Here is a 27,034-nt window from a genome sequence, read left to right on the forward strand (position 1 = left end):
TCCGATCTTAGAAATCTACAGTACGGTGGCCGCACGTCTGCAAAGTAACCTGGTTAAGAGCCTATGCAAACAAGACAAAAAATAAACGGTAGAAAAGGCGGGTACTGAAACAGAACCAGCAATATAACCAGGCGGGTCTGTCCTTCACAACCACATATTCAGATAATTCTATGTCAATCATTCGGCCTAATAATGTTCAGCAGTCACTGTAATCATCCACGGGGCACTGAAACGCTGTGGCAAAGTCAGCGTTGCCCCTGACAAGTTCGTTCACTACGGCACTAGCCTCCGAAGCGATGCTGCAACGGTAGTAGGCGAAGCGGGCGTAGAAGAACTGGGCTTCGGACATCCGGTAGAGGCTCCAGGCGTCCTGCATTGTGTACCAGCTAGATCTTGCGTCCGCTGGTGTTACGGCCTCACCACGGGCTGTGCCAGCAGCCTCGAGAATGGCGGCGATTTGCAGCCCCATTTTCAGCTCTACCACACGGTGCATGTTGTCGAGGTACTCGGCGCCTGAGGCTCTCAGCACGCATTCCCTGCATGAAAAGTATTGTCAAAAATAACCTCAAAATAGGAATGGGGGGACTTTTTTAATGCGAAACCATTAGATGGCTCACTTTCAAGGTCTTGTCCGCAAGATACGGCAAAATGTGACGTCACGAGCTGAGGCGTCTCGTCATGAAAATGACGTTACACCTACATAATACTAGTTAGGTAACGGCAAGACTAATTAGTATGGTTAGTGATGACATCATAGGTGTGTCGTCCTGACAGGTCATGTGACAACGACGTAATGTGACGACACACCAGATCATGTGACAATGGTGTAATGTAACGACATACCTAGCCACGTGACAACTATGCAATGTGAGTTCATACCAGGTTCCCACTCAACCCCCTCGCCACCCCCTAACTCATAAAGGTCTAGATGACATCCCGGCGATGATCCGCAAGGGTGGCTTAGTGGTTGAAGGGGAGCTCCGGCGATTTTTCGATGTTCATCGGTAGAGATTAAATTTTAATCTCTATTCTTTATGGTAGTCTGATAGCTTATGCAAAATTTCGCACCTGAAAGCAGAGTAGTTTTTTCTCAAGCGAATTTTGAAGACAAGCTCTCCTCGACGCGAGCGGCATCCATTGATCGAGCAACTTCTAAGGCCACCCTGTACTGTGCCGTCACTAGCGTGTCGGCGTATCAAGCTGGACGGGCGCGCGCTGGCGTTGGCAGTGCAGGGAAAAACTGAAAATTGATTTTGAGGAAATTAAATGACGCAGTAACGGACACCCGAACCGCGACGTAAGGGAGGAGTGAAAGAAGAAAGGAAGTAAGAGGTGCTGTAGTGCAGGTCTCCAGAATTAATTAGAGAGAGAGAGAGCACAAGGAATTCAGGGCACGCCCCAGGGTCCCCGCACGACCCCACTGCACTCAAGTGTTTTATGTTCCTAAGGTCCATAACACTGGTAGCCCGGCTGGTTGCGATGGTCTGCACGGCCGGGTCCTCCGAAAGCAGCAGGGTCTCCCAGCCCTCCCAGGTCTTGAGGTTCTCTAGGTCCCGCGTGGGAGGGTCCGCCGGACAGAGGGAAAGGATGTGGAGGGAAGAGACGAAGGGTTCTGGGCATAGGGCGCATGCCGGAGTGGGGAAGGAGAGATGATAGTGGGCTAGGGTAAGGGGTGAGGGAAGAGAGTGTGTCTGTAGTCTGCGCCACAGCGTTGCTTGTTTGTTATCTAGGGAAGGGTGGGGCGGGGGGTAGAGCTGGCGTGAGGCTCTATAGGCCTGCGTCAGCTCGCTGAATGAGTGCATGCGCTCCTTCGTGAATCCCCGATCCGAGGGCCCCTGAGCCCGGTTTAAAGAACCTCGGGCTAAATGGTTGGCGGCGTCGTTTCCGGGATTCCCGGAGTGCGCAGGCACCCATATCAGCTCCACTTGGCGAGGCGGGGGTGCATCGGGCGAGTCCAGTATGCCAAAAGCAGGGACATGAGCTCGGCCTCGAGCAAAATTTAGAATCGCAGTTTTAGAATCACTTAAAATGTACCGGGCATCCGTGCGGGTGATAGCAAGTGCAATGGCGGCGTCCTCTGCAGCTTCTGGGGAGGTGTCTGGAGGGAGAGGTAGTGTGAGGAGGGCGGATAAAGAGGAGTCCAGCACAGCTGCTGTCGCTTCATCACCTGTGCAGGAAGCGTCCACCCATACGGCGTCCGGCTCGGGGCCGTACGCTCGATGGAGTGCATTCGCACGGGCTCTGCGGCGCTGCTTATGGTGGGACGGGTGCATATTCCTCGGGAGCGGCCTGATGAGGAGCTTCTGGCGAAGGGGTCGTGGGATGGCAAGGAGGGTTTTGGATCGTTGGCCGGTATTTTGATTCCGAGGGAGTCCAGGATATACCGACCTGTGGAGGTTTGTGTGAGCCTGATGTATTGCGCCTGTCGGTGGGCCTCCACCAGTTCCCCGATCGTGTTGTGGAGGCCCAGGCCTAGTAATCTGTCTGTGGGTGTGTTGAGGGGAAGATGAACTGCTACCTTGAATGCCTTGCGAATCAAAGCATCCAAAGCATTTATGTCATGTTTGGATAGTTGTAAGTATGGGGTAGTGTACAGTGTAAGTATGGGGTAGTGTACAGCACACGGCTGAGGACAAAGGCGTGAATAAGGCGACATAGGTCGCGCTCCTTCATGCCTCTGTGATGTCCCGAAACGCTTCGGATCAGATGCGATATCGCGCCTACAACCTGCTTGAGTTTCTTGAGGGTGGTGGTATTTTTGCCATCGTTCTGGATGTGCAGGCCCAATACACGGAAGGCGCCAACCTCAGGTACCGGGTCACCATTTAGTTCAATGACAATGGGGGAGCGGGGACAGCGGTGGTTCTTAGGACGGATGAGGAGCAGTTCGGTCTTCTCTGGGGAGCAAGACAGTCCGATGGTCCGTGCATAATTCTGGGTGAGTGTGGCTGCTTACTCTAAGGTGTTCTCTACGCCGCCGTCACTGCCGTGGGTGATCCACAGGGTGATATCGTCGGCATAAAAAGTGTGCTTCAGTTGGAGAATAGTTGCCAATTTTCGGGCGAGGGGGATGAGGGTAATGTTAAAGAGAAAGGGGGAAAGGACGGACCTTTGAGGGGTGCCGATACTCTGAAGCGTGTAGCAGGGGGAAGACAAAGGGCCGAGGTTTATCTCTGCTGTGCGGTCAGTGAGGAATGCTTGAATGTAAGCATACGTGCGCACACCCACATTCAATAGGGATAGTGCAGTCATGATCGCCTGATGTTCAATGCGATCAAAAGCTTTGGAAAGATCCAAAGCTAAGACTGCCTTGGTGTGACCTGGAAGAAGCGGGTCATAAATGTCGTGTGTGATTTGCAGCATGGCGTCCTGTGCGGATAGATGGGGAAGGAATCCCCCCATGCTATGCGGGTAAAGATTGTTGTCCGGCATGTGACTTGTGAGACTCGCTAACACAACATGCTCGAGCAGCTTCCCGGGGCATGTGGTTAGCGAAATCGGGCGAAGTGGTTTGTTGAGTTTGGGTATGAATATTACCTTCGCGTGGCGCCACGACTGCGGGAGGCTACCCTCCCTCCAGCACTGGTTGAAGTATTTCGTAATCTGGGTGATCGATCGGTCGTCCAGATTACGGAGCATGGAGTTTGTGATTTGGTCTGCACCAGGTGCGGAGTTGGCGCGGAGAATCAGGAGGGCCGCTATGACTTCCGTCTACGTGATGTGGGTGTCGAGTGTGGGATTTGCTTGTCCTGTGTAGTGGGGTAGAGGTGTGGGGGCGCCTGGAGAGGTGTACATTGTTTGAAGTGTGTCTAGGATGGTGTCGGGATCGTCAATGTGTTCGTGTGTGAGGCGTGTCACGTGGTGTTTTGTTGCTGATTTGGTGTGTGTGGGGTCAATGAGGTATCGGAGGAGTTGCCATGCGGGTTTGCTGGGCAGGTTTCCTGCGATGCTGTCACATATCTGTCCCCAGTTGGATCGGCAGAGCTCCTCAGAGTGTTGTTGAATTTGTGTCTGCAGCGCGGCCAGCCGCTTTTTAAGTGCCTTTTTAAGTTTGCTGCCTTTCCAGCGTTCCAGCAGGCTGTGATAAGCCTCCCAGAGGTGGGCTAGGCGTGTGTCGAGTGTAGGGGTTTCGGTTGTAGTTTCAATGTGTCCAGTGTTGTGGTGAACGTCATGCGTGAGTGATTGTGCAGCCCCCATACGTCGATGTCGGCGATGTGAGTGTCTGGGAGGGCGGTGCGTACAGCGCGAAAGGCATCCCAGTTAATGAGTTTGTGAGTTTGCGTGACGGGGTGGTTTGTATGGGACAGTGATTTGTATAACGTAATGATCACTGCATGCCCAGCGTATGTTGTGTTCTGTTCCAGGTAACGCCGTGGATGCCGCGGCTCAGCGTCAGGTCCGGACTAGTGTCCATGCTGACACCGTTGCCGATCCGCGTAGGCGTCTGAAACGTGTTGTGAACAGTGAGTTGGAGGTTCTGCAGGAGCAGCCAGAGCCTGCGACCTCGATGTGTCGTGGTTGTGTATCCCCAGTCGGTATGCTGACTGTTGAATTCCCCACCGATGAGCAGGGGATGTTTCCCTGCTCTTTGATGTAGGTCTCGCAGAAGTGATTCTAGCGAGGCCATCGGCTGAGATGGGGGGTGATATATGTTTGCTATAAATATAGAAGGAAGTGAATGTGTGTGATGTATAAGTTCAGTGATCACGCAGGGCGTCTCACACGTGATGTGATGAGTTTTGCAGGTGAGGCTGCGGTGGACGAGTGTGGACGCCCTGGGTGCACTGTAAAAAATTTCACACCTTTAAAGGGAACATACTGACAAACACACCCTCGCACCCGACAAAATAGGAGTTTCTGTTACTCGTGCACCCGTCCTGCACCCGTCTGCAACCTAGCATTTTAGGGGCGGGTGCATATGGTCAAAATACCCGCCAGTGCAGGCAAGGGTGTTCCTTTAAAAAATGTAAAGCTGGCTTCACCTCAGTTATGCATGCCGGACTAATTGGGGAAGGGAACTGTAAAAAACATAAAATATAGCTGTAGCTCGTGCGTTTTATGGGACAAAATGAGTTGGCGTGGTTACTGTGACAACAACACGTGCACGTGTGAAGCAGTAACATGCGTTTTCGGCATTTTATCCACGTTTCACTGATGCATCGACGCGATTGTTAAGGCAACATTCCACATGGCGATCCCAACTTAACTAATTATGAAGGCAGTACAAACGCTCTGACGGGGGCGATAGTATGCGCTTTTGAGGATTGCACTTTGAGGCATGGTTTACATCTTTCGCACCCGAGAACATACATGCAGCGGCGAGAAAAATATTGGCTCACTCGCAGCTGAAAAAAAAAAGGAGTTATTGATTTTATTACGGCCGCCGCGCCGCTGCGGAAAGTGCTGACGCACTGTCAAGCCGCTGCTAAGAGCGGCGGCCGTTCACTTCGCCACGGTCAGCGGGCACACTCAGTTTCCATGCTTAGTTTGCTCGAAAACGCCGTTGAGAGCGTTGCAATTTGGTAGCGCACGAGCGTAGTCACGTGGTATCTTTTCATATTTCGCGGGCTTTCTTTAGATGCCGGAAAAAAGGACCCCGTAGGAGATACGATGCTACAATAAACTGTATTCGTTGTTTATAAACCTGCTCTACAACCTAACGTAATGGTCTTGGCACTAAAGTGAATATATGAAAAATTGCATAATTCATCTTAGTTAATTAATTAAGCGCAATACAAAATATTCTGAGGAGCACCACATGATGGCGAACAATGCATCGTTGGTTTCAGCTGGCTGCGGTGTACCGCTTTTTTTAAATCCTTGGTTCAAGTTACGTGAAACACCCTGCATATTTTTCAAACGGAGTACTGTCAGCGCGAAATCATTCTACTTTACGCACGAAACTACGCGCAAAAAACAAGACCAAAATTAGCAATTTCTTGAAGTAAAACCTCTGTGTCAACTGGAAGAAAGGTAATGATGGAGACCTGAAGTTAATTAGGGTCCCAGAAGAGCTTGAGAAGCTCAAAGAGAAAAGGGAAGAAAACAAAAATTTTATTTTGCCCCGACGTACGTAGCTCTCCAAAACTGAGCGAGTAGCAGAAGGTACCTGTGCAAACCCATTACAAAAAAGTTAAATGCTGCGGTATACAGCGTTTAATGTCTGAAAGCTAAACCTGAGCTATCGGAGACACCGTAGTGGAGGACTCCATACCATTTTCGGCAATCGTGGGTCCTTTAACGTGCACTGACATTCGCACAACACATGGACAATTTAGGCATTTAGTGCTTCCAGTTTCCGTTCTGGACAAACTAGCGAACATCGTCTACGCACAGCAGCGCACAGGACAGAGAACATGAGCTAGAACTTTTAGAACATTAAGCGAACATTTCGATCCTCCCGCTGATCTCGTAACAGGCGCGCCGCGAGTGGAAGCACGCTGTGCGGGCCCATGAGAGCGCCAAGGGAGCCGAAGGTCTACAGGACCGCAGAAAAATCTGTCGCGATCAGACCTTGCAGTCGGCATTCGGCCTTATGTGTTGCTCTCAATCACCGCTGCGTTTTGTTGATTAATTTAAGTTTATGAAGAGCAATGCCACAGGCCTTGGAGCATTATGCCTATCCATCATAACATAGCGCCCTCCCGCTCATCTTCTACCTCTCTGAGCCTCCTCACCACGAATGCCCTGGCACCGTCCCTGTGCGGCCCTTCGAAGGTGTCGCTTGACGGTGGGGGTGCCGTCCCAAAATATGCTACGCCGTGACTGCCATACATTTCATGCTCCCTCCACTTTCGACGACGATATAGGCTACACTTTTTTATATATATTTCGCCACCATCGAAATGCAGCCGCTGAAGTGAACGTAAAAAGAAAGAAACGGCAAGGGGGCCAATTCATGGTAACTTTTGAATACGAAGAAATATATCTAATTTAATCACTTCGCATTTTCCGTAACTGGTAACGGTTGGCAATCGTTGCGTATGCTGTTCCGATGCTGCAAATACATTCTAGCTTCCGTACGCACTGTAAAAAACCCAATAAACTGAATTCAAAACTGAAAGTAAAACTGAAAGTGAAACTACATTTCCGCCGCTAGGCGGCCATCGGTACCGTCGGGCCTTTGTTGATTTTTTCCTGCCTGTTGTGTACGGTGTGGCGTCGGTCGTGGTGTGCGGATTTCAGCAGTTGACGTGAACTGCGTTTTCGACCGCGTTTTTCGAGGTACCGCGTTGAACTGAAGTGTTTTTTGTGCATATATAACTGAGTAGTGCGTAGGTTCGTTCACTGCTGTCCAAGTACTCGTATCTCACGTATCGGAACAGAAGCACCCTTTGGAGGCTCTGCCGAATGCGTTTCTTTGTTGTAGATTGGCAGAAAGGCCGGCGCTCGCTCACGTTTTAAAGGTTTGATATCAGAAATCACGGGCGAAGTTATAATGTGCGCGTGTTTATGCACCAGAATGCATTTTGTAATGTAGAAACGTCCTGAAGTCGGCGTTAATGAAAAACTAGCGTTGCCGTGACTTGGAGACGTACTTCATCAGCTCGGCACGACTACACACCTGCCTCGAATGGTAAGCAATACTATGTCTTCATGCATGCTGGTGTGCATTATTCAAAGCATATTTTATGGAAGAGCGGCCTCAAGACTTGCCGCTTCTAGTACCAAAGTGCCAAGATCTGCAGACAGGCAGCTCTTTCCATGTATCCAGGAAGAGAAGCAGCACTGAACAGAGTTCGCCGAGAATGATTCTACTCGGAGCTGTTTTTGTTTTGACGAAACGAATGTTGCAGAGTACTGCCTCATGCTACTTAAGAGCTCTAGTATGTGTGTTCTGTCAAATTTAAAGCCGTTTAACGCTATTTCGTCAAATTCCTTGTCCTACGGTTTATCTGCACGTGGTAATTTTTCCGCCCGTGCGTAAGGTCTATTCCGTATCTCTGCGTAAAATGCGTTGCGTCAGCGTGTCGTCTGAGATAAGCTTTCAATTTTGTGTGCTGCAGGCGCTGACCACTGATCGTTTGTGCATCAGGCCAAGTTTTTGCATAAATTTGTTGACGCTGCTATCTATTTTGGTTTTTAATTGTTTTTAGAACGGCATCCAGATTAAAGAATCCAGTGTTGTGCCAGCTAGGTATATTTAGCTTGCTTTTTCAAGTTTTTAAAAGCTTCATTGTTTGGCCGTAGTAACCTAATTTCTGAATTTTGGCGGCCTCTAATCGTGATGGTATTAAATGGATGTCTGCAGGGGAAACATCTACATCCACATGGGAGTCCACAGCCACAGCTTGCACCTTGTTGCCGCTGGGAAATATTCACGAGCAGTATGGAAGCAAAGGTGTGTTTTAGTTCTTGCTGCAAGCTTCTTTTTATGTTGTATGCTAGGTTCTTTTTTGGGCCATTTTCCCTTCTTTCCTTCATCAGGCTGCTTCATGAAACAGGGTACATAGCCTAACCATAATCAAGGGTTCGACAGAATCCTGTCTGGCGAGGGAGAGGCATAGTGGTGAAATAAAACGTACACTCGCCAAAAGATGGTTTATAAAAAAACTTAGTTTGACGTTTTGGGACCCGTACGTTTCCCCGGAGTGGTGTACAAAATCCCCTGCAAAAACTGCGATGCATCATACATTGGCGAATCAGGCGATTTCAGAAGAAGATTAAGAGAACATAAAAACGACGTCAACAAATGTCGCACCTCATCGAACCCGCTGGCAGAGCATGCTCAAGAAAAGAACCACACCATTGACTGGGAGAACGCCACAATATTAGATACCATGAAACCCACATCGTCACGACTGCTTTTAGAATCTTTTTATATACAGACCACGGATCATGTCATTAACAGGACGAAGGGTAATCTCCCGGATAACTACGCCCACTCACTGCGTTGTCAAGTGCGCATATAAGAAGCGGCCCATTCCGTCCATCATTCATTGTGAACAAGGGACCCGTACGGGTCCCGAAACGTCAAACTAAGTTTTTTTTTATAAACCATCTTTTGGCGAGTGTACGTTTTATTTCACCACCATAGCCTAACCATGCCCTCATTTATTTGTACATCCTTGCTAGTTTGTTGTCAGCATGGGGTTATTGCAAACCAGTTTGAGTGTCGTTAAACGTAGTTTTCTCGTCATCATCATCATCCTGATTACACCCACTGCAGGGCAAAGGCAGTCCTTTGCCAGCTGCGGCTACCATATCCCTGCGAACTTGGTACTAGCATTTGGTGATAAAAAGTGCGCTACCACATAATGTCTTAATCTCCTCCTCTCAAAAAGTATGTGTTCACAAGCAGGAGAAGTACACAGTCCTGTGTACTTCTGCTTGTGAACGCGTCCTTTCCACGAGTGTCTCACAATTTGAAAAGAATAGGAGCTAGGCCTGGTGTGCGAGTAGTATTCTCTGCTCCAAGCAAATTGCAATGTCTCCGCAAGAGTGTCAACCGTGAAGGGTTGCCACCTGCAGAATGCGAAAAGAACCGAGAATTCTCTTATGTACAAGTGCCCCAAAAATGTGGCGCACAGAAGTGAGCTATCCCGCGGAACGTGCTCTATCAGTCAAACAGGACATGTCTAAACGACTGTCTGAGCGAACACAAGAGCCCCTTAAAACCACCTCCTGAAAGCAATATGGTCAAATATTGGCTGTCGTGTGAAAACTGCACCTCTGCTTTCAGCCGTACAACCATACTGTACACGCATAAGGACCAGCACACGCGGGAGATTGTTGTTGATGCGTTTTATCCGTCAGGAGCAAGACAAATGCATCTGCAAACATTCTGTTGTGCTCAGATGCAAAGAACTATACTTCGTCTCACAAGATGTTTGCAGCACTACGGAAGGTAGAGCTCTCTCGTCCAATCAGGACTGCAGAAACGCAGAAAATAGTCCCTCGAATATTTGAGGAGCGTATGACTATTAATCAAAACAATAAGCATTGCAACTAAAAACATGGTTTGGACAGGTATATTTAAATGGTAGGGAGTGTTTCAATCACTGGTGATATTACCAGACAAAGCCCGTACGGACACAGCTCTGCGGAGGCCTGCTGCGAGGTAGTGATGCGTTGCCACTTTCCAACATGGCGTCGGTCGAGTCTGTTGTGTCTCCTGTGTGCTCTACATCGACAGTGCGCTATTTCCCCAAGCAGGCGAAGCAGGTGGCTTCGCGACAACAGAGGAACTGATCAGAACAGGTTGCGACAAAAAAAAAAAGTGGGGCTAGTCCCTTTGGAACGGGCGTCCGCCTGTCCAAAAACAAACCAAAATAGAATAAAAAGACATCAAGTGCCACCTGCTAGAGGTAGAAAGAAGCCACCTGGACATCAGGTGGATTGAGCCACAGGCGCGTAGGAACACACTAATTTAGTGCGCGCCATCCTGATTGGACGAGAGAGCTCTACCTTTCGTAGTGCTGGAAACATCTTGTGAGACGGAGTATAGGCTACCTCAGCAGCTTAGACGGCAGGGTAACAGTTTCTTCTACATTTTTAAACATATTTTTTTTGTTTTTATTCACCAGCATTTTTGCCTTTCGCAGTCAATCTTTAATGCAGTGCCACATGTTTTGCAAGCTGGCAAACTGTCGCGAAAAAAAATGTTGTTTATGCTCTTTTTTCACCTGTTTATTGTGTGGCAGCAATTAAGATCGTCAGTCTTGAGTCAGCGCCTAGTCTGTCTTGTTCTTTCATACCATTATAGTCATGCTGTGCCCTTCATGCTGACAAACATGTACCGACTAGCTCAAGAAAGTAACCTTTTACATTGTGGAGCCATTTTACCCATTGCATTCACATGGTTTGAATGAATGACCATTCAGGTTGCTATTGCATATTTTTGGAACCGAAGAAGCTTAAATTTTGCAAGCTTACCAAACTCTTAGGATGCTTATGTTTGTTATTACCTGCATTAAGTCTCCTTTCCTGCTCACGTCTACAGAGGGCAAAATGCTAGACTCATTATATTGCGGGGACTATATTTGGTAGACTGGCAGGAACAATACCACCATCCAAGTGCGTAGGGGAGTGGGAGTTCTCAGTGTCACGGTTATACATCTGCACAATGTAAAGATTCAGATTGGTGTCCTCTTTGTAACTTGTAATTGTAATTTTTCTAGTGTTACAGAAGCCTCTTACAGCCCAGCCAATTTATTGACCTATATGGAAGCTGCTATATGCCTGGTGATAAGTAGGCTGTGTATTGTGTTGCTGTGCAATACTGAATAAGGTGATTCCACGCCACGTTATCCAGACTTTTGTACTCGACTGCACTTGATTTCCTACAGAAACAAAAAAATCATGGCTTATTTTATTACCATGACAAAGATTTTTAAAGCATGTTCTTGGCAGAAAAAAAGAAGTTTCCTGTTGTGGCCACAGTCTTATGTTTACAAGCAATAGCAAAGCTAAGTCTTACAAAAAACTTGTTAAAAATAAACACTTTATGCATGACTGAAACTTTTTCATATATATAAAGGACGTGCTTTTATATCCAATAAATTGGAGTCATGTATAAAACATGAAAGAAGGTACAAAAATATTGGAAATTGATATTTTTATTCAATTTATGTTCTCATAACAGTCATTTCAACTATTTTTCTGGGTTATCCAAAAGGCAAAGAATGTGATAAAAGTGTTTCAGAGATGAAAAAAATGCAAGGCATGTCAGTCAGCTGAAAAAAAATATTTTTGAGACATATTCAGCCGCCAGTGGCTCAGTGAGGTTGGCCTCATTTATTTTCTAATGGCTGTGACATTTCTAAAATTTTAATTGGAGCAATTTTCGTTTTAGGCGTGAAAATAATTTCGCAATTTGAGTCTCTACCTTCAACCCCAGCATTGCTGGCTGCTTGCTCGACACTGCGGTGCACGCTAGAGCCGGCATCAAGGAGACACAAAGCTTCGCTGCACGGTGCTCCATGTGGATGCTCCTCAAATTTTGGTTTTGAGGTGTCTGCTGGCATGTTCGCTCACATTTTGTCAGTTTGAACTCGAGCATGACTTATGTCCAGCGTGCACCATTGAGAGAGATAAAAAAGGCTTGATGTGGTGAAAAATGCTTATTTTAATGGTAGCACTCTTGTAAACCGCCTAGTGAGTTCACCTTTGTTTTCTTGAATCATTTGTTGGAGCACCCAGATAGCTACGACACTCTTAATGGTTTTCTCCGCCCATGTAAACAGCTTATAGAGGATCAGTATTTAACCTTTCTATGGCCTCTGAATGCTTTCTGTTGCTGCAGGGGGCCTCACACTTCCACCAATGCCGTCATAAGCGCTCTTCCCATGTGATCAGGTGAAAAAGTCCATTCCACTGAAAAGTTTAAGTAATTTTCATGGTAGTAGAGGTTTTAACTCTGATTGGTCATACCACGAACAGTGCTTCCCTGTGTCGAGGAACGAGAGCCGTTCTGCCATGTGGCCCCTTCATTTTTACTTTTTGTAAATCTATCCTTCAGCAGATTTCTTTATTGCCGAAGCTGCTGGCATCGAAGACCAGCACACCATTGTATTCGTGCAGCGGAGTGCTGGTTTTGTGTAATTTACAGCTGGTGGCAAAGTGTGCTGGAGTGAAAAGGAAGCACTGAGCAGTGTCGATGTTGAACGCAGGGACTCAACTTGTAAGATTGTTTTCTCGCTTAAAAAAAAAAGAGCCCCAAATAAACTAAAAATAAATGCCATTAAATGGTACTGTTTAAATTTCTATCTTTCATAATTTAATTAAGATCACCTCATTATGTAGTAGACTACTGAATATGTCACAAAAAGCAAATTCTCTCGACTTTAGAATCCTTTCGCTGTCTTGCCTTACATGTTTTGCTCTCTGAAACATTTTTATCACATTTCCCTTCTCGACAGCTTAGAAAATAGAATAACTACTGTGAGAACATGAAATTTGATAAAAGATTTCAAATTTTTATATTTTGTACTTATTACATGTTTTATTTAAAACAAAATAAGTTCAATTTACTGCATTGGATATGGAATACCTTTAATTTATATAACAGAAACTTCATAGTCCTGCGTAAGAACGTTTCTTTTTACAAATTTTTTTGCAAGGTTAGGTTTGGCTATCACTTTCAAACATGAAATGGCGGCCACGACGGGAAAAAATTACTCCGCCTAAAACAAGCTGGGATAATGTTTGCCTAGGTAATGCAATAAGCCATGAATTTTTTTAAAGAAATAGAAGATTCAGTGCTAAGCCTGGAACAGTTGGCATGGAATGACCCAATGGCATATAAATGCCAACTGTGCGCTGATTTGAAGAAGCCTTTATAATATTTTTGTAGCTCAATTAATATTGCAGTGTAGGTTGAATGCAATTTTTTCTGCTTGCATAATTGGAATGGTTCCATATCATGCCTTTTATTTCGCATCTTGTATGCAAACCTGTATTGCATTGCCAATATTTTTTGCTGCTAGCATTCACCCCATATGAATACTGCTGCTCCTGAGCAGCATACTCAACTGATCCACTGGAATGGTATCACTGTGTGTACCTTTGGTAAATTTCTGGGAAAAATGTATTCATTCACCTGGCTGCTTCATAGTTTCATGTTTCAAATGTAATGATAGATGAAATGCGGATCTGTCCTAAGGATGAATGTGGCCATTTGTTAACACCATTTTACAGTAGTGATATTTGCAAGATGATCAATTCTATTTATCTACTTTGTACTTTTGTTCACTACATGGTGCATGTATGCCTCTAAGAAAGGAAACGCGAACCAGAAAGGAAACAGCTTGGAACCCCTTGTGGTCTTTTTCCAGATGTAGACTTCATCTCTTAATGTGTGATAGTATATTAGTCTAGGCAAAGCAGCGTGCAGGGTAACAGGGCACTGACAGGAACACACAGGTACTGCGCTGACTAACAATTGAGGAATTTATCGCTTTGCTCACTATAAATACAGGAAATATGATCCAAAATACAAAAGAAGGAAAGTCATGGAATCATCATTTGGTCAAATCTGTTGGGCTTATTTATCCAGATAGTCAATTTCTTTTTTCGTTGGCGTTAGTGATGATGTGCTTCCATAGGTTGAACAATTCTTATGTGTCATGCACGTCTCTTATATCTCGGCATGAGCTGTTAATTATATTTCCTGAGAATTTTACATCATCGAAAGTGGGGGGTGCACTCACAGTTCGACACATGTCTTGCTAGTTTGCTACTGTATCCTGTCTCAGTATTGCCGACTTGTTCTATTAAACAAATGTTGACACGCTGACCTTATTTCCCAACATACGACGCTCCGCATGAGAGAGGGATCTCGTAAGCGAAGCCATAGTCGCATGTTGTGAATTTGTTTCGGTGCTTCATCTTGTGTTGGCGCATTGCATACTACGTTCAGCTACTTTCTGCAAAAAAAGCAAATGAATCCATCACAAAGAACTTCCGCAAGCTGCAAAAGAAGGTTAAGCGCCAAACAGGGAAGAACGAAACCTAAAAACTTGTGTAAAGCCAACAACTTGTCCAAATTAGTGCTGGCTATGACGAAAAGTAATGGCCTATGCCTGAATGCCTTCGCTATTGCAAAAACACGGAACAATAACTGGCCTTTCAGAGTAATTGTCGCTGAACAAGGATCAAGGCAGCAACCCTTAGGGCAGTATCTGCAAGAATTGCTCTCCTTGTTCACCGTGGGAGACCTCTTCCTGGTGAAGAAGCCAGAAGTGTCCGCATTCCTCTCGAACAGCTGTACAGAAGAGTTGTCATCTCATTCTGATCAAGGACTTAGACTGCACGCTGCTAAATGCTGCCTTGTTTGAGACGATAAGAGAAGGCATTAATTCAGTGGGAGCAGTACAATTCCAGAACCTGTGCAGAATTAATGCGGATAGATTCCTCGAGTTGCTAACCATCTACTTCCGTTCTACCTATGTAAAGTTTAATGATGTGTGCATACAGTGGCAGGGAGTATGCACCAGTTCCAGCGTTGCACTAATTCTCATTGTGCAGCTAGCCTGTAAAGATAGCCAACTATTAAAAAGCTGTGCATGGCGCCAGTTTGATAATGACCTTCCGATTTGTGGACGACTTCTTAGTAACCCACAAGCTTCATTACCAAGGGTAACACAAAGTCATTGTTGACATCTTCAAGACCTTCTCCAAAGTTCTTGCTAACTTTGAGCTGACCAAAGAAATGCCACTGGAGGTACAGCTTCCCGATCTATGGCTGTACTTTGTAGAGACCCATATGTGCTTGCGTTAATTCCCAAGGTCGAAAAAAAGGCTGTTGCTACTGGCGCACTGAAAAATATCCTAAATAGCTCGTGTATTGACCGTCAGCAAGAATTCCTTGAGGCCCACCTGACATGGCTACCTGAAGCTGATTTCCCAGATGACCTCATCTGCAGCCTTGGCTTCAGGATAAAGAAATTTGCCTGTCTACCTGTAAAAGGCTTCAGAAAGAACGGAACGTAGCTGTCATAGCATATTACTATGGGGTTTAGCTCAGCAGCAGGCGCGACGGGTTGCACTCAGAAGGCACCCCAAACCAAGTCACTCCGAGCGCTAGCTGCAGCGTGCCTGTTGTCGTCAACTGCCCAGTGTCAAAACAACGTCCTCTTCGCCTTGCAACTTGCACTGTAGCACTACCCCCTCCGCCTCGCGGAAGGAAGCACAGCCCCTGGGCGCCCTAAGGTGGTGTGAATGGTAGGGCTTAAGACAGGTGACGTGCACGAGCTTTGTGGAGTGGGCCGGGGGAACAGTGCGGGAGTGCAGGGACGTGATTTCATAGGTCACATTGCTCAGTTGCCTGAAGAGAAGACGCGGTAAGGACCCACGTAACGAGGCAGCAGCTTCTCACCCAGGGAGCCAGGGGAGTACGTGGAAGCCGGGAGGGTAGTGGGCAACACGGTGATTAAGGTCATAGGTGCATGGTATCAGCCACGCACTAAAGAAAGTGGTCAGGCAGGCTGGTGTGAACTTAGTATGCAACACGCCCAGCTAGGGTGCTTCAAAGACAGCCTGGTATAAAAGAAGGCTGTCAAATCCGCAGCATGCGACAGTGACTTAGGCACCTTGTTTACTAAGTTCACACCAGCTCGCCTTACCACTTTCTCTTGCGCGTGGCTGATACCATGCACATATGCCGTCACAGCTAACTTCCGTTCTTTCTGAAGCCTCGTTGGGGTGGATCAGCAAATTTTTTTCATTATCTTCAAGCCAAGGCTGCAGACGAGGTCATCCGGGAAACCAGCTTCAGGTAACTATGTCAGTTGGGCCTCAACGCTTTCCTACTGACAGTCAATACACAATCCGTTTGAGACATTTTTTAGTGTGCCAGTAGCAACAGTCTTTTTTTCGACTGTGGGACATAACACCAGTACATATGGGCCTCTGATGTGCAGCCATAAATCGAGAAGCTGTACCTCCAGCAAGGACTTCGGAGAAGGTCTTGAATATGTGAACAATGCCGTTGTGTTGCCCTTGTTTATGAAGCTTGTGGATTACTAGGAAGTCGTCGAAAAATTGGGAGGTCATTATCAAATTGGTGATAAGCAAAGCTTTTTAATAGTTCGCTATCTTGACAGGCTAGCAGGACAATGAGAATTAGTGCAACGCAGGAACTGGTGCATAATCCTTGCCACTGTATGTGCAGATAATTAAACTAAAATAACAGATGGTTAGCAACTCGAGGAATCTATCAGCATTAATTCTGCATTGGTTCTGGAATCATGCTGCTCCCATTGAACCAATGCCTTCTCTTACCGTCTCAAACAAGGTGGAATGTGGCAGCGTGTAATGTTAGTCCTTGATGACAATGAGAAGACACTCCTTCTGGACGGCTGTTCAAGAGGAATGCGGACACTTCTGGCTTCTTTACCAGGAAAAGGTCTTCCATGGTGAGCTAGGAGAGCAATTCTTGCAGATACTGCCCTAAGGGTTGCTGCCACGATCCTTGTTCAGAGACAATTACTCTGAAAGGCCAGTTATCGTTCCGTGTTTTTGCCATAAAGAAGGCATTCAGGCATAGGCCCTCACTCTTCTTCACAACCAGCCCTACTTTGGTCAAGTTGTTGGCTTGACCTTCTTTTGCAGCTTGTGGAAGTTCTTTGCAGTGGCTTCATTTGCTTTTTCACAGAAAGTAGCTGAATGTAGTATGCAATGCTCCTAGCAAAGGTGCTTCAAAAACAGCCCAGCATAAGACGAAGCACAGAAACAAATTCACGACATGCGACAGTGGCTTAGTTTACAATATCTATCCGCCACGCGGAGCGTCCTGTGTTGGGAAATAAGGTCAGCATGTTAACATTTATGTAATGCAACATGTCGGCAATACTGAGAAAGGATATCGTAGCAAGCTACCAAGACACATATCGGACTGTGAGTGTGTATCACACTTTCGACAATGTAAAATTCTGAGGAAATGTAAGAGATGTGTATGGTACATAAGAATTGTTCAACCTGTTTAAGCACATCATCACTAACTCTAAGGAAAAAGAAATTGACTACCTGGATAAATAATCACGACAGATTTGACAAAATGACGATTCCATGACTTTCCTTCTTTGTTATTTGGATGATGCTTTCTGTATTCATTGCAAACTAAACAATAAATTCCTCAGTTATCACTGCACCTGTCTTGTCTGTGTCCTGTTATCCTGCGTGGTTTTGCAAAGATTCATGCACCAACTGGCCCAGCTCCTTTTTTTGTAGTTTAGTGGCCTTGTGCAAATCTTTCTTGATGGATTTTTGAGTTTACTGGCTGCAGACATGGGAGATATGTTAACTTAGCACTGTTGCCTGCCTTTCAAGATGTCACTTGCTTGATATATTAATGAATGCATGCTTTGCATTAGTTGCAGCTGACCACTCTCATGGAAGGGGTTGTGTTGCTGACTTTGATCAGATACTGTGCTTTCTGTTGTTACAGTGAATTTTGCACATTACTTGTTGTTCGGTTTATTGTAAAGCATTTTCAAGTGCGCTATTTTCGTCTTTGTTGTCATGGTGTTTTGTGCCTTTTATAGTCAGTTTACCCTCCATACAGGCCAGTGGTTTGCACTAGCTTGTAGCAGTTCGTGCAGAATTAATTGCACGACCTGACCACCTTCGTTCTATTTCATAACATCTAGCTTTTTAGCTAAAACATTATTTGTATAATGCCGTTTAGAGCTATTTTTTCTAAACCGCAGTGGCCTCTTTGGAATGTTTCAAAAAATAACAGCTGGTGCTTGCTCGCAACATGGGCAGATTTTCTTCTTTCTGTTAGCGTTAGCATGCATAATAAAACACATTGTTAATGAGCAATATGTTGGAATTTATCAGCAGCATTGAACAGTGTAAACTGGTATGAAATATTTTACTGTTTTTGTCTAAAATGCAGACTCGCACCATGTATGCTGTTCACCGAAGACAATCCTGAGGTGGCTGAGAACCTGTTCGTCGAGGGAGGATGGCTACTCAGCAGGCTTACCGCTGCGGCTCACTCCACAACTGCGCCATAATGTTAGGAATATGGGTGTTCAGCATAAGTTGCCTTAAGTTTGCTTTTTGCTTATTCCTGGGAGTTAGCGTCACAGTTCAAGCCTTCTTCAGGCTGGTATATAAGGCTGCACAAGCATGAATTTTTCATTCTGTTTGCTCTGAAAAATTTGGGAGGTAGAGTAAGTGCTATGGAACCTTATTCTTGCAGCACCATAAGCCCAATAAAAGCAGGTATGGTGCTGTTGTACCTTAAAATTTTTAGTTCTTTGGATGGCAGTAAGGAATTCATTGGAGAAGCTTCTTGTGCCTTGTTTTATGGATGTGTTTTGTTCTAATAAAAATTTTCCACATTTCTGCAGTTTTGTGATTTGTGATTGTCAATAAACGTTTTTCTTAGGTGCACACCGCCTGTTTACTGCTATGAAGAGCTCCAGTAATACAGGTATATTGCATTACTTAGGCATTATAATGGTAAATTTAAAGAACGCTTAAGAAAAGTAATAAAAGTGGGGACAAAAATATGAACCCATTGCATGCTTTTTTCCTGAAGGGTGTAGGGGTGTAAGAAGCGTAAAACGCCTGTGGCTCGGTGGTAAAGTGTGTGATACACCTCAGCACCTTTGGGTCAAATTTTATCATTTTCGGGCTGGTTCTTTCCTGAAACACCCCACCTTAAAGATGTATTCAAGTCACAAAACTCCTTTCTGGGCCGGGTGCAAGGGTGCGAGTTATAGACACCTGGAAACTCCTTTACAGGTGTTTTATTTTTTACAGTGTGTGTTAGTGGTATCTGAATGTGTAGATGTGTAGCTGGGGAGGGTTGCCCGGTGTGCAGTCTCCTGGAGAAGATGTATGTGGGGCGTAGGTGTGATGGTAGGAAGAAGTTGTTGCAGAGGGGCGCGCTTGTCCCGGAAGCTGCGGCAGTTCTAAGTTAAAATGGGGAGATAATTAGTGCTCCCCCCCGCTATACTGGATAGTAGGGGGATTGAGGAAGGTAGTAAGACGTGTGTCAATTGGTATGTGTTGTTCAGGAAAGGTGTTTTGTGCTTGTGGAGGTAGGATGGGGGTAGTGGAGGGTGAAGGTGGGTGAAGCGATGGGTAAGATTATTTTCCAAGAGTTCCATCATCTTGCTAAGCATGGCGTCCATGCGCTGCTCAAGTTTTTCCGTGAGGGTGGCGGCAAGGTGATTAAATTTGGCCTCGAGGCGGGCGTCTAGCTCTGAGTTTGTGGTCAAATTTGTCTTCTAGGGCTTCTAATTTAGCGTCTATTTCTGAGGGCACGGGAGGGGGTGTGGCGTCTGTGGTGCGCTGCTTCTTTGCAGGAGGGGTGCTCGAAGTGTGTGTGGATGATGAAGTCGGGTTAATGACAGGGGGTGCAGGTTGAGGTGCCTGATGTGATGTGGACGCCAGAGTGATGGGTGACGGCAACTTCTGATGTGCTGTGGGCTGCACAAATTCTTCGTCTGTGACAACGGGCGTGATCTACCATGGGTTTCCTAGCGATCAGAGCCTTCGCGACAATTGGATGAGAGCTGTCCGCCGTGTCGACTGGTCTCCGAGGAATCATTCCCGCTTGTGCTCGGAGCATTTCGCGCCAGATTGCTATGAAGACAGCGTGTACCTCAGAGGGAGCTTTGGACTCGCTAAGGCTTCGTTCAACCGGCGTTTGAAGGCAGATTCTGTGCCAACGTTATTCAAGTACAACGCCCATCGCAGTGGCCAGCTAAACGAAGCGCGGCTGTCAGCTGCAGACACGAAAGACGCTGGTTCGATCCCGGTCGCGACGCTTGAATTTCTATGGAGGCGAAATTCTAGAGGCCCGTGTACTGTGCGATGTCAGTGGACGTTAAAAAACCCCAGGTGGTCGAATTTTCCGGAGCCCTTCACTACGGCGTCTCTCATAGCCTGAGTCGCTTTGGGACGTTAAACCCCGTAAACCTTAAGCCAACCGCACTAAAGGAAACTTTGTACTAAGGTCGACAGTGCCGAACTGCAGTCGTGAGAAAAGAAAACACAGTAATGAAGAACGGGCTCGTTTTACTGCCACAATTTATAAGACGAACAGTTTTTTAGTTTCACGGCTCATAAGCAACGGAGGCAATCTTAAGCGATTAAGGCTTACCTGTCACCAAAGAAATCATAATCACGAGTTTCATGTCAAGCATGTACAATGTTGTGGAGTACTGGTCACTAGCCAAGATCAATGAGGATGAAAATTTTGAAGTTTCGGGAGCACTATGGCTCCCTTGTTTACTTTAATTGTTCACTTTAATTGTTACGATAGTGAACAAGGGAGCTAGCCGTAGTGCTCCCGGAACGTCAAAAAAATTCTCATCTTTATTTACCTTGTCCAATGACTAGCACTCCATCACCATGATACCTGACTAGACGGTCTGCTGTCAAACTCTCGACTAAATCATGTACAATCTACCAGAAGCGATGCACAAGAGGCGTCTAAATATTAGTTCGCAGGAAAGACGCCTGCCTCCGACGCCACTTACTCTGTGACCATTTTCACGACGCTAACATGCAAGAAATGGAGCAAAACTTCACCTCGAACGTGATGGGAGCCGAAACAAAAACAGTCTGCTGCATGCAAGAACGCGTTACTGCAGGAGCCATCGCTTCCTTTCCGTATTAGCGTCACCTGTGTGATTGTAGAGCTGTCTTCGTTTCTCGTGACCAGTCCTTCCAGCTGACCAGTTTGAGCCACATCAAGGCGGCCATGCGACTCGCAATCACCGCAGCGTCGGCGAGCAGTGGGTCACTGGTACCGGAACTCAGCCACCCGTAGCTCAGCGATGACACGTACAGGCTGGTCTCATTCGCAAAGAACATACGGTCCGCCGTTCTGCTGTCGGGGTTGTCTAGAAACCAGGGCACGCCTCGCCGAACTGTCTCCTTTTTAGCGTCGAACTCGAAGTTCAAAGCCAAGAACAAGTTCCGGGGGAAGCCCTGGGAGGTCAGGTGGGGCACGGCTGGCTTTCTGAAGACCAGGTCTCCAGGTAGCATGAGCGAAATGTTGGTGACTACGGCCCGGAAGTGGTCTGTGTCGTTTCCGGCTGCCATCAGCCGCCGAAGTGGGTCATAGTCAATGAACCGTCGCCGTGTGGCTTCGAATATCTTGTGCAGCTGGTGGTCTTTAGCCGGAGTCGCGAGTGCCGCCACGTACGTTACGCGCCATAGGTGGTAGCTCCGGCGTACGTGTTTTTGACAAACGTCCTCGCTACGCATATCAGGTGAACTTAGCGTGTTGCCCTGTGTAATGTAACGCATGGCTTGCAGAGTGACAAGAAGCATCAGGTACAACGACGCCAAAGGCTGATGGTCTGCGTCTATCAGAAGCCGAACGTCCGCAAAGAGGCCCGCTTTAGCTATGCCAGATATTATTTTCGCACTGTCGACATCTATAAGGAACTAGAGCAATACGTTCTTGAATTGGGACGCTTCAAGATGTCCAAAAGCATCTCTAATCTCATTCAAAGACACGGATGATCGTTTTGGCGAGGCAGCCGGAAATTTCTGTTCCCACTTCGAGACGTCCTCATTGGTATAATTAGTGCCAAAGTGCGAATTAAGGATGGAGAGAGTGACATCAGAGCAGGAAGCATCGCAGTGATGTTGGTGGTCACCGACACGAGGTGTATATCTAACGAACATGAGCCACGATGTTTTGCCTGATGAACTCAATACATCGAAGATGAATGGCAGGCCGTACCGCTTATTCACCACAAGGCCCAAACGAAGTAAGCTTGCGCCACTTGTTCGCGTGGTGGTGTTGGTGATTTCTAGCACGGCCGCCGCAACATCTCGGACTCGCTGGTGCTCCTGCCATCTCTTTGATGCACGATGTGTAAAGGGTGTGAAGTGCGACTGCAGCCTGACTGCCGTAGTCCTGGGTGCCCTTGATGATGTCAGAGGTGACATCCAACTGCAAAAAAATGGCTTGGGTTCAACGTGGCTTGAAGCTAGTTACACGAGCGAAAGCTCTGTTAGGGATGGTCTACAGTGTCTGAAATAAAATATCAAGATCAAGGGTCAAGGCTAAAGGTCAATGTCAGGTACCCAATGGTCAGAGCAATATGAACTCGTGGTCGTACTAATATAGCTCGGGGCATAACACGACGCAGTTAAGTTTCTTTTGACCTTGTGATGCAGTGAAGGTCAGTGTCAATGTGGCGCCCACTGTCTCATATCAAAGGTCAAGCCCAAGGTCAAGGGTAAAGGTTAAGGTCCGGTACCCTGTGGTCACAGTCATATGATCACGGGGTCATATACTACCATAGCTTGGGCCATACCACCACGCAATTCGGTTTGACCTTGTGAGGCATTGAAGGTCACTGTCTGATCCGCATCGAAATCTTAAGTTGTACCACGAAGAGTAGGACTCTGGCTTTAAAATAGAATAGTGGCATAGAGCTAAGCGCCTCATAAATTATCTGTTAAGGAACTTACAAAGTTGCCTTGCAGGAACCCAAATCTCCCGAAACGCGGCCACTCAAGGACATATGTGTAACATCATTCCGTCATTCACTGCAGCAAAAGGTGTCTAGTGGAAATGAAGAACAGAATTGTTGATAGTAATTTTTGTGTGTCGTTTGTAGGTAGCCAGTACTAACGATATGACAAGCACGAGAAATGTTAAACCGAAGATAATGTTATTGTTAACCACATGTCTTAAGTAGAACAAGACGCCGCGTCTCGACACTAGACCGTTTCATGCCACAGCTGTCAAGCAGAGATGCCGCTATTCATAGCCACTGGTTAGTCCGCTGATGATGCGTTGCGGTTGTGCAGGTTGTGGTTGATTGATATTCAACACAAACTACGCTGCCCAGTATTTCCGGGAAACTATCCGGGGTACTGCATGTCAAATATATAAACCTCCGCGTTCAGTTGTTAGGAAATGAAAATATTGGTTGGTTGGTTTATGGGGTTTAAACGTCCCAAAGCGACTCAGGATATCAGAGACGCCGCAGTGAAGGTCTGCAGAAATTTCGGCCACCTGGGGTTCTTTAACGTGCTCTGTCATTGCACCTACTCGGTTAGAAAAGTGGGCGCTAGTTACGATTGGTCAAATGAGGTCATGTGACCGTAGTGCGTTGTGACCAGAAACATACAACTGTTATATACTTTCCTCTTGAGGGATAATCGTAGCCTGCCGTTCATTATCTGAAAATACCTCCGCAATCCACTCGATCCGAGACCCATTCTTACTCTCCTGGTTATTTCATCTCCGGATTCCGGACCTGCGGTAACTACTTGCCCTATGTAGTACATATATTCCCTCATCACTGCCAACGATTCTCTGCCTGTGTTATATAAGTTGGGTTCTCTTCTGACACTGTTGAACATCAGTTTTCCTGATATTCCCGAAAGACGCTTGTTAGATCTCGGCCGCGGTGGTCGAATTTCAATGGAGGCAAAATTCTAGAGGCCCGTGTACTGTGCGATGTCAGTGCACGTTAAAGAACCCCGTGCGGTCGAAATATCCGGAGCCCTTCACTATGGCGTCCCTCATAGCCTGAGTGGCTTTGGGACGTTAAATCCGCATAAACCAAACCAAACAAAGCCACTTTTCATTATATTAAATTTTGGACCTAATGTTCTGCTTTGCGTTTTTGGGTCTTTGATCATACTTGGCACTTTGTCCCTAGCGGTACCTAAAAAGGAAATATCAGCGAATCATCGATTTACAAGTTAATCTCCATTTAATTTTATTGCCTACTCTTTCCAATCCCGATCATGAATACTTCGTGTGAACTCATGGTGAAGAGTACAGGAGAGATCGTGTCTCCCTGCCTGACATCCTTCTTGATTAAGATCTGATTTCTTTTTGAAAGAAGAGCTATGGTGTCTGTGCAGCCGCTGGAGATATTTTTCGGTACTTTTACGCATGCCTCTTCTATGCTCGAGCTCCGCAATTACTGCATGATAGCTGTAATTTAGATTGGGTCAACTGCTTTCTAGTAATCAATGAAAGCTAAATATAGCGATTGGTTACATTCTGCGCATCTCTCTGATCTATTTGATAATGTGAATATGGGGTCCTGTGGGGTAGCCTTCGAGACTGGAAGCCTGGTTCTTTGGTTGTTCCGTTCGCGATTACGTCAGTAAATACCTTGTAGGCAACGAAGAGTCCGAAATAATCGATTCTGTAATAAAGGCAGTTCCGGCGCCTTCCGGTTTTTAGAAATTAAGAAAATTGATATAATTGCATTCAGCAGGTAAACAAGATTGTATACTTTGCTACTGCGACCATCAAAAGTTACAGCTCTTTTTCGCCATCGTGCTCTGCGTAGAAAATCTCGAGGTGTAAAATTGTTGGAAATTTCCCTACCCGTACTAATCAAGCAAACTTTCATTATTGAGCATACACGTCGGAGTTATGTGAAACGGTAGGCTCTTTGAATGGTCAACAATTTCTCGGCAAATTTTTGAGCAACACGGATTTTTTGTTTTCGTCTTGTGGGTTCACACCAGGGACATGGTTACGGCTCTCAAAATCCGAGAAGCTGAAGTTCTACAGTGCCGAACAGTTGCTGAATTTGATATCGCTCACACCGGGCGGCTCTCCACAAGGCTGTCTCGTGTGACCACGTGAGCAGTGGAATATTTTTATGGCGTCAAAATTCTCCAAAAAGGAGCGCATCGATGAGGTATGCAAATTGTTTGCAAATCAATAGCAGTTAGAATTATTGGCTGCACACTGGATCCAAAGCCATATTTGTGTGCGATATCAGTGCATGTTAAAAGCCCCAGGTGGTCGAAATTTCCGGAGCCCTCCACTACGGCGTCTCTCATAGCCTTAGTCGCTTTGGGACGTTAAACCTCATAAACCAACCCAAACCTAAGCCATATTTGAAAATTGCCGCACCATAGCTGCCGCTGCGGTGGCTCAGTGGTTAGAGTGCTTGGCTACTCAGCCGGAGTACCCGGGTTCGAACCCGACCGTGGAGGCCGCGTTTTGATGGAGGCGAAACGCAAAAGACGTCCGTGTGCTGTGCGATGTCAGTGAATGGTAAAGGTCTCCAGGTGGTCGAAATTATTCCGGAGCCCTCCGCTATGCTACCTCTATCGTCTTTTCTTCTTTCACTCTCGACTTTGTCCCTTCATTACGGCGCGGTTCGAATGTCCACCGAGATATGTCAGACAGTTACTGCGCCATTTCTTTTCCTGAAAAACAAACTTTTCACCATAAATTTGAAATAGTTTGTGCTGTCTTCGCTTCCGATACTTGCCAAAAGAAAGACTTTTGCAATTAGAACACCAAAGCGGCCACCTCCAAATGCCTGTGGAAGGGCAGAAAATTGCAGCATATTTCTTAAGCAGGCATTACTACTGGAAGCATCGGGGTAAGCCAGCAAGGATACGACTGCAAAACAGAAAACCTGCCGTACCTAGTGCTTCCGGCATCCCATTTTTCTGGTTTGGTTTATGGTTTAGGGGGTCTAACAGCCCAGAGCGATTAAGGCTATGAAGGATGCCGTAGTGAAGGGCTCCGGAAATTTGGACCACCTGGGGTTCTTTAACGTGTTATGACATCGCACAGTACACGGGCCTCTAGAATTTCGCCTCCATCGAAACTTCACTGCCGCGGCTGGGGATCGAACCCGCGTTTTTAGGGTCAGCAGCTGAACACCATAAGCACTGAGCCATTTTCTCTTTTCCTGTTGCGCCTTTTTCCTTTTGCTAGTGCACCCTCGCGGAAACTAGAAGTGTAGTCACCATGCGCAAGCGGCTCACCAGCAAGTCGCGTGCCACGTCACGCTGGACGAATCCTGCCTCGAGGGCGTTCTTGCAGATGTACGCGAAGAAATCTGTGCAAGGCTGCTGGTTGGCGTCGATGACGGCGAACAGCGTGGCTGCCTCGGTGGGGCAGCAGAACTTCGTCCCAGTGGCACTCGTGTGAACCCTACTGGCAGCCCAGTGAACAGCGAGCCAGGCCAGCGCGGTGGTGGCGGTGGCCACAGCGGCCCCAAATGCGCCGCTCAGGCAGACGCTTGCCGATCGTAACTCCTTACTTCGCAAGATGGAAGTCCGAGTCGCGGGGCGACCGGTGCCAGTTGGCGAAAGTAGGTCTTCTCTCGTCGGCCGAGCTTCCATCGTAGCCGCCTTCTTCTTCGTCTGGAAGGAGTCCTCGAGGAGCGCGTGCCGCTGTAAGTGTCCAGCGCCCTCCTGTGGAAGTGTTGTCTGCTATACGGCTCCTGCTCCCGCGGCAGCTGCGCTTCTGTAATTTTGAAGGTCGCCTAAGAAAAAAAACAGCTTCTCTTAGCCCTCTTATCTGTCGCACGAAAGAAAGAACGACCGATTTAGTTCACAGTTTTTACAGCACTTTTAGATAACTTCCGCTAAACTTGCGCTCTTTGAATGGAACCTTCGGGCGTCCACAGTGTTATGAAACCCGAAATTTCCTTCCAGATTCTCCTAATCTCCAAGGGATCTGTGTAGACAAGATTGTGCTAGCAGTGAAAAATTTGACTCCTGTAGTAACGGCCGACATCGATTACGTTTACTTGAGGAGTCTCACAAGTGCTTTTCATTGTTGTCCTGACTTCAAGCATATGAGATTTTCTGTGCCTCGGCGGATTTT

At 46.6% G+C, this 27,034-nt stretch overlaps 1 long non-coding RNA gene and 1 pseudogene across 2 annotated transcripts; one reads left to right on the plus strand and one right to left on the minus strand.

Annotated features, from left to right (window-relative positions):
- Nucleotides 1-34: 34 nt before the first annotated feature.
- LOC149328219 (uncharacterized) lies at nt 35-26,547 on the minus strand (annotated as a pseudogene).
- On the plus strand, nt 6,930-18,799 carry LOC149328220 (uncharacterized). Of its 2 annotated transcripts, XR_016285860.1 has the most exons (4): nt 6,930-7,576; nt 8,252-8,341; nt 12,245-12,297; nt 18,341-18,799. It is a non-coding gene; the product is annotated as an uncharacterized LOC149328220 (long non-coding RNA). The 2 variants fall into 2 exon arrangements; XR_016285861.1 differs by lacking the exon at nt 12,245-12,297 and having other exon boundaries at nt 6,947-7,576.
- Nucleotides 26,548-27,034: the final 487 nt, after the last annotated feature.

The sequence above is a fragment of the Amblyomma mixtum genome, chromosome 9 (genome assembly GCF_055824585.1).
Source record: "Amblyomma mixtum isolate Tamu chromosome 9, ASM5582458v1, whole genome shotgun sequence".
Taxonomy (NCBI): Eukaryota; Metazoa; Arthropoda; class Arachnida; order Ixodida; family Ixodidae; genus Amblyomma; species Amblyomma mixtum.